Source organism: Salvia splendens, chromosome 13, assembly GCF_004379255.2.
Source record: "Salvia splendens isolate huo1 chromosome 13, SspV2, whole genome shotgun sequence".
NCBI lineage: Eukaryota > Viridiplantae > Streptophyta > Magnoliopsida > Lamiales > Lamiaceae > Salvia > Salvia splendens.
This window is the reverse complement of record NC_056044.1, coordinates 15,289,012-15,302,818: the sequence shown is the minus strand read 5'-3', so window position 1 is coordinate 15,302,818 and position 13,807 is coordinate 15,289,012.

Here is a 13,807-nt window from a genome sequence, read left to right as displayed (position 1 = left end):
TCCATCTGTTACGTGAAAATTAAATTCTAAAATTGATTTAGCCATAGTTTTTTAATCAAATGATGAATATAACTAATGACTAATAGAAGAACATGAAAAAGTTAAAGAATTTAAGATTGCACACAAATATGATAAAGAATGATAAATTAGAGACAACAATTAAACAATATAAAAGAGATGGAATTTTATTATATTGTTGAAGTTGCTCGATAGGAAGAGTGTGCGCTGCAGGTGTGTCAATCAAACATGTCCAGAGGATTCACCCAACCGCTAGGTCTAGCAAATCTCAAAACTATCTGAATATATCATTGGGACACTCTCAATCGCTTCAAAACCTTAACCCATTCTACTATTCGCCAGAGGATTTGGAAGAGGTTTGGCTGCTGCCACGCAACTCATGGGTTAAGTTTGTTTTAACTACTCAGAGGAAATGAAAGACAATTAATATATCTAATTGACCTAGGAAACAGGAAAAGTACGTACGCATGCACGACTCAAGGGGAAAAAATTTAACTAGGGAAATTCAAATAACTAACTACTGGGTTAGGTTGATGATTTCCCAAAAACAACACGTAAACAGTAGTGGGGACCATTTTTCCCGATTTAGCTACGATGATAGAAAAGATGTAAAATGTAACAAACAACCAACAACATATCAGACTCTAACTAACTTCCGACTTCATCTTCTTCAGTAAACTAAATAAACACAGACGAAACAGAGAATCAAACATATAAAAATAGAGCAAACTCAGATCAGGCTTCAAACATTGCGATTAAGCATAAAACTACTAGATCTAAACTACTAGGTCGAGCAGAATAAGAAAACAATAGTAAACATCCATAACCATGTAGAATTAGAACACAACGTCTCAGATCCACAACTTCGAACGACAATTCAACACAGATCAAACCAATACCAACTCTACTACGTTCAGATCCATAACTCCTCAATTCAGATCCAATAAAATCAACAACAATTCAACTCCGATTAACCCGATCTCACCTCCAAATCAACAATCAATTGCAAAAAGCATCCAAATCAGTAAAAATCAACATCAAGTATCAGTACCAGATAAACATAAACGGAAACTTGCATAATATCAGAAAACACAGAGTTAACAAAAAAATCCAGCGCCGAGCTTCCAAAACAATGAAGTCACTGCTCAAACACAATGGAAATGTAAATAGATTGTTTCTTCGCCCTCCGTGAGGACGGTGTTGCACTACTGAACTGAATTAAAACACCCAAAAGCCCGTAAATTATCAACCCATTATGCTAAGTACGCAGAGAATTGTGTGTGAAGTGAGCGAAGAAGAGTGAACTAAGAGCAAGACTAAGATGAAACTGCCTCTTTCATGATTGTGGTCTCTATTTATAGCTGAGGCTCGGATTTCTAGGGCAATTTTCCTTGCTGATTTGTCATTTTTTCCATTCCTAGAAGATCCTTTAAAAGATGCTTTTGCTTCACAGTTGCTCCCACCATCGCTCCTGCAATCTCCCAAGTCAGGTTGCGAGTTGGCGTTCTTCACTTCAATTTCCTTTGATTCCCTCTGCCTGGTAAATTTTCCATCCGCTTTTTGGGTCTGACAGATTTTCTACGCACCTAAACTTATAAACGCGTGTTAGTCCATGGAAATCACATAATTTACCCCATAACCGATGCATGAAATGAGCCTTATCAAACTGTTCACACTTAAACCTGTCACGGCCGCACTTCCTAAGGATAGGAAGCACGGGGAATCGTGACTCGTGGGGGAATTAAGAAGCGGGAAAGAATGGGGAACAATCAAAAGGAGTACGACATATCGATCAAAAGATGAAATTCCATTATCAAATCAAAGTTTCAAATCACGAAGTAACATAGTGTGAATGACATAGTTCTGCAGAATACAGAAAACATCAGAATTTTAAAACTTAACATAGCGGAAGCATTTGAGAGTTAGCTACTACTATGTATGAAGACACAATAGTAACCGGATCATTTATTGAATACTGTCTCTGTCCAATGCTCAACATCCTCCGTCCCCCGTCCACGCTCAACCTGCACATAGGGAAAACATATGCAGGGGCTGAGTACTTGATGCACTCAGTGAACTCATGCCCGAAATACATTTATCATTTAAGACATGTCAAGCCATCATCGAGTGAATCTCGGGTTTTACTTTAAAAAGGCCGAGAAACACTAAATCATTCCTTTAATAAAAATAGTGCCTGCAGGCAATCATCATCCCCCATCATTTACCATATCTGAGCTATCATGTGAAACGAGAATGTGGCCACAATCTCGATCACTGGACCAGCCGACCTAGGGGACGGCTCACGATCCCTATCAGTGCACTAGTCCGAGTAGGGACTCACTCCCTAGTCAGACCCGAATTCGTTAACTATCAAAGTCTAGTAGGATATTATCCCAGTAGACAATCAGATAGGCAAATCAAAACATAAAATACGGCATGACATACTATTTTAAACCACCTTTATTTCACCATAACATATCATTTCAAATAAAAGAGTTTAAGTAATAAAGCCCACCTCAAAAGCTTAGGATTTCCGTAAAAAGTTCCTCGTTCCGACTTTAGCGTGTGTGCGAACCACCTTTTCAGTAAATACATAAAGTACACATCAATCTCGGTAACGAAGACATTTTAGAATGCATGCACTCTAATTAAAATCTTTTAATTCTTTTTCTCGGTTTTCGTGCATTTTTGGTTGTTCGGCTGTCGCCCAAGGCGTCGCGTGCGACGCCGGTCGGCCGCTTACGCTCGTTCTTTCCTCCGTTGGCTCCTCGTATTTTCCCTGACGTCGAAATTAATTTCTAAAAATTATTTATGCGCATACTTTAATTATCGAAATTTTTTATCTTTGAAAGCATATTATTTCTTGCTTAGGGTAACATTATTCATCCTTCAAAAAAACCTCCGGGAATTAACTAAATAATTTCCCCCGATTTACTTTTAATTTCTGGCCCAAAAGATTAAGCTTAGCCCACCTTATTCCTCAAAAACTTAATTAGGAAGCCCCAACAATTATTTAGAGTTCCAATTAATTATTAAAAGGCCCAAACAAAACAAAGGCCCAAAATTCTTTTATCTCCCTCTCTATCTTCTCTCTCCCTCTACTCCACCAATTCGACGGAACAGAGAGGAAACGCCGACTCTCCCTTCCCCGTCGCTCGCTCCGGCACGCTGCCTTCACCACCGTCGGACACCACTGCGGCTGCACCGTCGGTGAGGAATCGGTGCCCATTGCAGTGGTCGCCGCCGGTTCTGTTCGCCGCCGCCATCGCTGCCGTGCCGTCGGGGAGCTCCTGCCGCAGAGACGATCCGACGCCACCGCTGCCGTCGGGGAGCTGCTTCCGCGGGGGGTGAGAAGAGCTACTGCCACCGTGTTGCTGCTGCCACGGGGAGGAGCCGCTGCTGTCACCGGTCGCTCGCCGCTGCCGGCGGCTACCTCTTCCCCGGAAACACCCCGAACCACTCCGAAACGTCCCGCAATACCCGTTATGATTATAAAGTTAAGTTCTTTCGTGGTTTTGATTACATACGGCGATAGTTTGATTGATTCTTAGTTGATTGCTATTTGAATTGGTTATGGTAAAGGATGTGTGAAAAACATATATGCATAGATATAACAATCTCATGCTTGGTGATAGGAAAAGATTATACCTCCAAAAATGGTTGAATTTGGTTGTAGAAACACAAAGGATGGTAGCCAAAAAAATTCTCCCCTTCCTCTCGGCAAACTCCCTCTCGGCTCCTCTCTTTTTTTTTCTTTGATTGAAGTTGTGAATGTGAAGTGTTAGAGAAAGGGATACATGAAGAGCTTGTGGATTAATGTGTGACCTTTGGTTTGTAGGATTTAATGGTGGAAGATAGAAGGTTTGAAAGGTGGAGGGTCACTATTGTAGGGGAAACGGCCGAGAAGAGGAAGAAGGAAGGAGGGTGTTGGGCTTGCTCCCACATTTTGATTTAATTTGTTTTGGGCTCAATAGTGGCAAGTCCAAGTTTGTATATTTATTAATTGGCTAGATTCTTAAATAGTTACGGCCCAAGCCATTTTTTGTAGATAATCATTCGGACTCTACTTTTAATTTGAGAAGCCCAAAAATAAATATACGTACTTTATATTCTCGTATTTCTTTCGATAATTAAAATTCGCAAAACTTTATTAACTTTTGTTATCTCGTTCTCACAACGATTAAAATCGCCCAACGAAAAAAGTTACTATTTGGTGTTGTTCCAAATATAAATTCCTCAACCGTTCTTCGATTTACGCGTGTCAAGCACTATAAAAGTACGGGCGTTACAAAACCATACTTGTCCTCAAGTATGAAAGACCAAATAAAGAAATAAGGCAAATTCGTGCATGGTTATTACTTGACCGACTCTAAAGAAAAGAAACAAACACAAACTCCTAGACCTAGACACAAAAAAACTTAGACAAAGAAAATAAACACAAACACACATAAAAGAAAACAAGTAAGACACAGAAAACAAAAAAAAAACACTGATGTATAAACTGGTTCAAGTTCTAGCAGTCGTCCCTACAAGCTTAAGGTCAATCCAATCGTCTACAGTCTCAGATTCACTCGGTCACTCAACCCTCACCAGAAATGTTAGGACCATTCACTCAAGTATTTTGCCACACCACTGATGCCTTGGGTTCTACTGACACAAAAGAAGTTCCTTAAGGTCTTTTTATTTGGTTATAACGGGGCCAGTGGATTATAGTATGTTTAGGTGAGGATCCTAGGGGGCCTAAGTTCAAGGAGTGTAAGTACAATTTATATGAAGGACATGTGAACTTGGAGACAAAAGATGGAAAACAACCCCCCTATTTACAAATCTAACTTCCCAAACTTCGGAGTTGTTCCTTGGCCATTTTGGCCTTATTCCCTCACTATCCTCTACTGGGTTAGGTTACAATTTTTTTTCCAGCCCACCTTTTCTAACTTTCCTTTCCTATTTTTTTTTCATATTTTCTCCTGGGTCAAGCTATAGACTTTTTTTCCTGCCCCCTTTTTTTCTAATTCTCTTTCTTTATTTTTTCTCGGGCCAAGTTACAACTTTTTCCTGCCCGTTTTCTTTCTAATTTTTTTCCTAGGTCAGGTTACAGATTTTCATGCCCGATTTATTCTTTACTCTATAACTCCCCTGTCTCACAATTATCTCTACCCCGAATGGTGAGTCACCCCCTCGTTCATATGACATGAAAGCTGAGTTGCCAAAAGAAAGGACATTTTTTTCTTGAATAGGCTCAACTTTGCTAGCTAGGGGGTGCTCTTACAATGAGACAGGTCCAGTAGATTCAAAAGAATTAAGCTCAACTGGTTTCTACTTTTTCCTTTAGTCCTAACTCCCCTATATTATTTCCCCCTAAGCATCAAGTGGCAACCTCTGTGATTTTTTTTTGTTTAGTAGAAAGTGTTCTACTTCCTCCAAACTGCTTTTGATTTACTAAAGAACGAGGTCTCAAAAATTGACATGTATCATCTCTTCAATTACTCTCACTAAGGGAATCTTGCTTTCTATTTAGCCAGTTTATACTTAAACACATAAGAGCATCCGCATTGGTGCTTTCCTTGAAGGACGGCGTCCGTGCCGCTGGCGCGGCTTTGTGTTGTCCACCGCTGTGCTCTTGCCGCTGGCACGGTGCTGCTTGATGCATCGAGCACGTCCGTGTCGCTGAGCAGGCCGACGTGGCGCAAAGGGATTAGCCAATGGCATAGTCGTTGACTGTCTGCTCCAATCTTTCCTCGACGGGTTGACTGTTTTCCCTAGAATTCCTTTGATCTCTCGGTTGGAAATTTGTACCTGCCCGTTGCTTTGTGGGTGGTACAGAGTAGAAAGTCGGTGGTGTACTCCGTATTTCTTCATAATGGCCTCCATGGTTCGGTTACAGAAATGCGTTCCTTGGTCTGAGATGACTGCCCTCGACACACCATATCGTCTAAAAATATTAGCCTTGAGGAACTTCGTGACCTCCTTTGCTTTACATGTTGCCGTCGCCTTCGCCTCTATCTACTTCGATACATAATCTACTGCCCCCAGTATGTAAGAATTTCCGTAGGAAGATGGGAATGGACCCATGAAGTCCATCCCCCAGACATTGAACATTTCACAGACGATTACTGGACCTGGGGCATCTCATCACAGTAGAGATTCCCCCAGTCTGCTGGCAGCGGCCACAATTCTGGCAGAACTCATAAGCGTCCTTCTTGAACGATGGCCAGTAAAATCCGCTATCTAAGACTTTCCGAGCAGTTTTTCTTTGGCCAAAATGTCCACCGCATGCCAATGCATGACAATAGTCCAGCACATCCCTCTGTTTCCATTCCGGAATACATCTTCTGATCACTTGGTCTGAACCCATCCTCCAAAGGTATGGATCATCCCAGAAATAGTACTTGGCCTCACTCCTAATTTTCATCATCTGGGCCCGAGAAATCTCTGGTGTACTTGGCAGCTCTCCTGTGACTAAGTAGTTTGCCAGGTCCACAAACCATGGCTCTGCATTCAGCTGATACTTCCCTTTGTCCGAATCTCCTGGACCAATTACTGCCAACACCTTCTCCCATCTAATAGGTCTCGAGGATTCTCCCATGCAATGTAGATGTTCCTCTGGGAATGCATCCGGTATAGCCTTCTTTGTATCTCCTTGAAAAATTCTGCTTAGATGATCGGCTACAAGGTAATGTTTTCTTTCCTTCGTTTAATTTCCGTATAAAATTCTGCACTTAACAGCTTTGCGTGACTTTAGTAGAACGACAATAACTTTCTCCACAAAACTCCGATTGAGATGATCAAGGTACCAACGCGAATCTCTTTCGAAGTCAAAGAGAAGCTGTCATGCGCGAACATGCCCAGTGGGCGCTGGCATGGTCCAAATGGGCGCTGGAGAGAGTTAGAACCTTCTGGAGTGATTTTTAACGACCGCTACCATGCACCAGCGGTCCGCAGGGTTGCCTTTTGCTCCAGCTTCCGAACTTTGACATTTTTATGCCATTCTTTAGCTCTATTTTGCACATTTCTTACGAAACACGTCAAAAATACCAAAATGGATCAAATATGCAAATAATGGACATGTAATGCAATTTTGACATTCAAAAAGGACCACAAAATGGCCTTAAAATAGTGCAAAATCTGAGCGTATCATACCCCCAAACTTGAATATTTGTTTATCCTCAAACAAAAATAAGAAAGAAACATAAATAGATGCACGGATTGCATAAAGACTAGATGTCATAATTGCCTCAAATTATGGAAAAGATAGATTAAGCATGAATTAGCGCAAACAAATCAAGCAAGACTTATTAGTGCACTTTCATTACTAACTCTTGGAACACCTTGAATTCATGCACTCACATGTAGTAAACTTCCAAAGATAGGAAGTGTACTTATCTCTCACTCTCAAAGTGTATATGACAAAGTGTATATACACTCAAATCATGCATCATGCAAAGTTTACCATATGTTTGCTCAAAGTCAAATCCCTCCTCTACTAGATGTGATTAAGCATCAAAAGTCCGAAAGGTCTTCATTTTTTATTGTAATGTAGGCTCTTTGGTAGGCGAGAAATATTTGGCTAAAAAGTGACTCAAAAAAAATCCCATTTAGAGTTAAAGTGACTCTACTTTTCTAAAAACCTAAGACACTTCTAACACTTATTTTCTCCTTCAACTCACTTTCCCAACTTTTGATTTTTTTTTTCTATTTTCTTCACAACTTTCTTTCTTTTTTTCTTTTTCTTTTTCTTTTCTTTTCTTTTCTTTTCTTTTCTTTCTTCTCTTTTCTTCTTGTTTTTCTTTCTTAAAAGCATCATTTCTTGATCAAACACACATTTTGAATTTTTCTATTTCACAACTTGCACTTTTCTATGTTAAGCACACTACTTTTTTATAACTTTCCTCCTTATCTATCCAATTCCTTTACAAAAGATGTACAATTCTAAACAACTAACCCAAGGAATTGTCCCCTTTTATTTGACTTCCAAAGATTAGGCTTAAAGGCTCAAAAGTTGGCTCCAAAGGGAAAAAAATTTCAATTTGAGAGGTGATACACTTGGATTTTGAATGGTTTTAAGGCCATTATTTGATCTGTTTTTAATGTAAAAGTTTCATTACATGTCCATTATTTGCATATTTTATGTATTTTGGTATTTTGACATGTTTTGTGAGAAATGCGCATATTTGAGCATAAAAAGGAAGTCAAAAAGCGAAGTAGGAAATCTGGAGTTTCAGGTAGCGTCCAGCGACCGCCGTAACACTGCCGGCGACCGCCACTTCTGTAGCGGCCCGTTTCAGGAAATCTGTGCATGGAATGAAGACTTGCCCGACGACCGCCGGGAAGTGCGTGGCGACCGCCACCAAAGAGTCGGAAGCTTTGGATTAATGCGCGGCGACCGCCGGTCAAGGTGCGGCGGTCCGCCACAAAAGGGCAGCGAGCAGATTTGCCCTAATTTCCTCTCCAAGATTTACCATATTTTGCAACCCTTTTCCTTATTTGAGAGGGGAGATTTTTCCCCAATAAATACCACCTCAAGATTCATTAATAATATCCTTTTTTTTGCAACATATTTTCTAGTGATTAAAAGTTAGAGTGCTTCATTGTGCAAGGAGTTGAAGAAGGATTCCAGAGCATCAAAGCTACACGGATTCAACCTTTGGGTTTTATTTGCTTTACTTTTATGTTCCAATTGTCTTTCCTTCAATCTATGTTTTTAGATTATTACATCATGTGTAACTAAATTCGTAGGATTCTAGGGATGTGTTAGTAAGGACTTTGGTTATACAATTCCTTTTCTATTTAATATCCTTTTTGTTTTTACTTTGTTTCTTCTCTAAGTGAATAATGATACTTCATGATTGAGGGACACAACCTTGGATGATTTAATATAACTTGCTACATAATCGAGAGAGGAGGTTGGCGAGTTAGATCCACTTAGTAAACACTACAATTAGCGTCCTTTAAAACGGTACTGTTAATTGAGAGTGAGGACTTTTCAAGGGTCTTAGGAGCTTTTAGGAGTTACATATTTAGGATTGACAACCCTAATGTTAGTAATCAACTTTGTATTGAAGGGGTTGGCAGCGGAAGCGTGCATGAATTGGCGATCACATAAATTTGATCTATTTAGCAGATTATTTAGACAAATTCTATTCACATAATTATCACATGTATCATGCTCATAACTTGAATTAAAATCATGCTTTAGAATATAAAATCCCTAAAACATGCATACTACGGAGTTAGCCAAATTACCTCGTTGATTCGATCAAGAATCGAAGATAGCTTGCGTCTTCTCCACGTGAAGATCTTCAGTACTCGACCTCGGACCTTCTGACTGGTGTCCCGCACTATACGCTGATATTTGTGTGGGCAAATCTCACCAATGTACTAGGACTTGAATAACGAAGACAGAAACTGCTCACGGAGGAAGCACAAATTTTGAACTCTCTCTCTCTAGAGGGGGACGAAAATTTTGATAGAAAAAAGTGTATTTTCTGTCTCCTTTATTCTCCTATTTATATAAGTCACTTATTCGGCCAAGTCAGGGATCTAAGGAAGAATTCGGATCAGGCCTCACCCAATTAGTTTTTACTAATTAAATTGAACCCACAATTTAATATAAGCTTATATTGGAATATTACAAGCATCCACTACAGAAGTAATATTGCACTGCCTTCCAAATCCGAAATTATAAGTATTCCGGGTTTCCTTTAATTGCATTTAATTTATTTCCCGCGCTTAAGATAGAAACATCCATTAATTAATTATTGTCTACTATGGACTTAATTAATTAACATATTTTAATCTCCAAGAGTGGACTTAGCAAGAAACTCTTATTTATTATTCATAGAGTAATTAAACTCTAACTAGCTAGGTTCCGAATAATAAAACCTTGTTTCGAGCTCCTCTTGTGGATGTTATCAAACGAGACTCTCCTCGCGCACGATTCAACGTAATAGCAATCCTAGCACCGCTAGATAATGATCACCACTACCCAAAATACCTGGATCGCTGGGTGACGAAAAACCCGCACCTTTGGTAAGTCAAAGTAGTAGATACTCAATATCGTATGCTCAATGCTAACGTACATTGATTAAGAAATTAATTATCAAGAACTCATCTTTCTGTAGATAGCATACAGACCCGTCTTGCTGTTAGATCCATTCAGTGCTATACCACACCAATGTCATCTTATTTCAATAAGGCTTAGAAATAATCGGACTGACATTGCAACCTATCACGATAGGTAGTCTAGGGTTATCTAGGTTGTGAAATTCTTATTTTTCTTTGTTTAGAACTGACCGTGGTACCTTAAATTGGACGACGCCCACAACCGGTCTACTAAAACAAAGACTTAGACTTTGTTACGTTTGCTTATACATTTAAATATGCAATAAACAACCATTAAATGTAAAACATAACAACATTATGACAAAAAATAATCTGTTGCATTTATTGGAAAATAACAATTAGAGGATCTGCCAGGTTGTTCTCTGACGCAATCTTGACTGCTTGTATGTCTCCTCTCTGCACTATATCCCTGATGATATGATACTTCCGCTCGATGTGTTTGCTCGCTTTGTGGACTCTTGGTTCTTTCGAGTTTGCCACAGCACCAGAATTGTCACAATAAATGGTGATGCTCTTGGGCAGATTCGAAACCACACCTAAATCCATAAGGAAGTTCTTGAACCATACAGCCTCTTTTGCAACCTCCGAAGCGGCCACATACTCGGCTTCCATGGTCGAGTCCGCGATGCATTTCTGCTTCACACTCTTCCAAATTACGGCTCCACCTCCTAAGGTGAACACATATCCTGAAGTAAATTTTCTCGAGTCCTGATCAGCTTGAAAGTCTGAGTCAGTATATCCCAAAGGACAGAGCTCGGCTGCATTGTAAACTAGAGCATAGTCCTTAGTCCGTTTAAGGTACTTGAGTATGTTCTTTACGGCAGTCCAATGTCCTTGGCCCGGATTCGACTGATATCTTGCCACCATGCCAACAACAAAGCAAATATCGGGTCTAGTACAAACCATAGCATACATGAGACTTCCAACTGCCGAAGCATATGGAATCCTTCTCATTGCTTGTATCTTAGACGGCGTTTTAGGGCACATCTCTTGAGATAAATGGATGCCATGTCTAAAAGGTAAAAAACCATTCTTGGCGTCCTGCATGCTAAAACGACTAAGTATTGTGTTGATGTAAGGTTCTTGAGATAAGCACAACATCTTCTTTTCTCCATTCCGAAGAACCTTGATCCCGAGGATGTGTCCCGAGTCTCCCATATCTTTCATCTCGAACTGGTTCGACAACCATGTTCGTACTGATGACAAAATCTTTTTATTGTTTCCTATTAGAAGAATGTCATCTACATATAATACTAAAAACACTACATTCCCCTTATCAACTTTCTTATACACACATCTTTCACTTGGGCACTTTTCAAATCCAAACTTGCGAACAGTTTGATCGAAACATTGGTTCCACGATCTAGATGCTTGCTTGAGGCCATAAATGGCCTTCTTAAGCTTCCAAACCATGTGTTCCTTGCCCTTTATGGCATATCCTTCGGGTTGTTCCATGCAGATGGTCTCCTCAAGACTGCCGTTTAGAAATGCAGTCTTAACGTCCATCTGCCATACATCCCAATCCATATAAGCTGCAATAGACAATAGTATCCGGATCCATTTAAGCGTGGGCATTGGGGAGAAGGTCTCGTCATAATCGACGCCTTCCTTTTGGGTATACCCCTTGGCCACTAGTCTTGCCTTAAAGACTTTAACTCGTCCATCAGGTCCACGTTTACGTTTATATATCCACTTGCTCCAAATGGCAGTACAGCCTTCGGGTAGGACGGACAAATCGTAGACGTCTTTGTCTATCATAGATTGTAGTTCTGAATCCATTTCTTTCACCCATTCGCAATGTTAGACATCTGCCAGCGCCTCCGCAAAGTTCCAGGGATCTAATACATTACTGTCCGAGGAGTGATCCATAGATTCTCCCAAACCAATGTATTTGTCGGGCTCATGCGAGACCCTCCCACTGCGGCGCAGCACTACGATATTTTGAGTAGAAGTTGAAGTTTCGGGAATTGTTTGTACACTTGGTACTTGTTTTTGGTTAATGGAAATTGTGACAGAAGTTAGCTCATCAAGAGCCACTTCACTGCTGGGTTTATGATTCATTACATAGTCTTCCTCTAAGAATGTTGCGGGAGTACTCACAATGACTTTCTTGTCTCGGAGACTAAAGAATTCATAACCTCTCGTCCCTTTGGGGTATCCTATAAACAAACATACCTCCGTCCTTGATCCTAGCTTAGTTGGATCCTTTTCCAATACATGAGCCAGGCAACCCCAAATCTTGAGATATGCTAGATTGGGCTTGCGCCCAGTCCACAACTCATAAGGAGTAGTAGGTACGGATTTTGATGGTAAATTATCTAAAATATGGCTTGCAGAAAGCAAGGCATGTCCCCAAAATGAAATAGGCAGACGTGCATAACTCATCATCGATCGAACCATATTTAACAAGGTCATGTTCCTTCTTTCAGCCACCCCGTTCTGCTGGGGTGTGCCCAGCGCAGTCAGTTGGGATTTAATTCCTGACTCCGAAAAGTAGTCCAAAAATTCGGCACTGAGGTATTCGCCTCCACGATCATATCGTAGGCTTTTGATATTCTTTCCATGATACTTCTCCACAAGAGTCTTAAAGTCTTTAAACTTGTCAAACGACTCTGACTTGTGACGCATCAAATAGACATATCCAATTTTCGAGAAGTCATCAATAAATGTGATGAAGTATCGAACACCACCTCTTGCCTCCGTAGACATTGGTCCACATACATCGGAATGAACGAGCTCAAGTACTTCCTTGGCCCTATTGCCCTTAGCCTTAAAAGGCCTCTTGGTCATCTTGCCTTCTAAGCATGACTCACACTCATGAAAAGGTTCCTCCTCTAGACCTTTGATAAGATCTTGTTGAACAAGAGAATGGATCCTCCTTTCATTTGCATGAGCAAGTCTAAGGTGCCATAAGTACGTTTCGTTTATTGAACTTGAAGGTTCCTTTCGTTTCTTTGAAATTTTTGATGTTGTATTGAGTTCTGATTTGCGATTATTAAATTGTGTAGAAGTGATTGTGTACAGATTGTTTTCCATGATACCACGACAGATATAAGAACCATCTTTCTTAATAACGCAGTTGTCATTAAAAGAAATCGAATATCCATCAAAAACCAATTTAGAAACTGAAATTAAATTTCTTCTAAAAGAAGGTATCAACAAAACATTCTTCAAAATAAAAAATCTATCACTACTAAAACGCAAATAAATGTCTCCACTGCAACGGCCGCCACTTTGGTAGCGTCGCCCAGCTGGACTTCGATCTCACGTTCATGTAGCCGTCTTGTCACCTGCATTAAATCAGGATCAAAACAAATATGATCGGTAGCTCCTGTGTCAATAACCTAAGTGCAAGTAGATGTCGAAGCCAAACATGACTCGACTACTAGAGCTTGGTGCATACTTGTAGCCTTGCCCCTTTTAGGACAGACTGGCTTCCAATGCCCCTTCTCACCACACTTGAAACACTTCCCCGAGGGCTTCTTATTTGCTCTTTTCTTCTTCTTTCCCTTAGCCACTTTGCCCGATTCTGAGTTCGGTGCCTGCCTTTTTTCTTTGCTAGGCTTGAAGCCAGAGGAACGAAGAACCGAAGTCATCATGGCAGCCTTAGCCTGAACCATGAGGTCCTCTGTCGACTGAAGTTCAGTCAACAGCTCTGCCAAGGTGT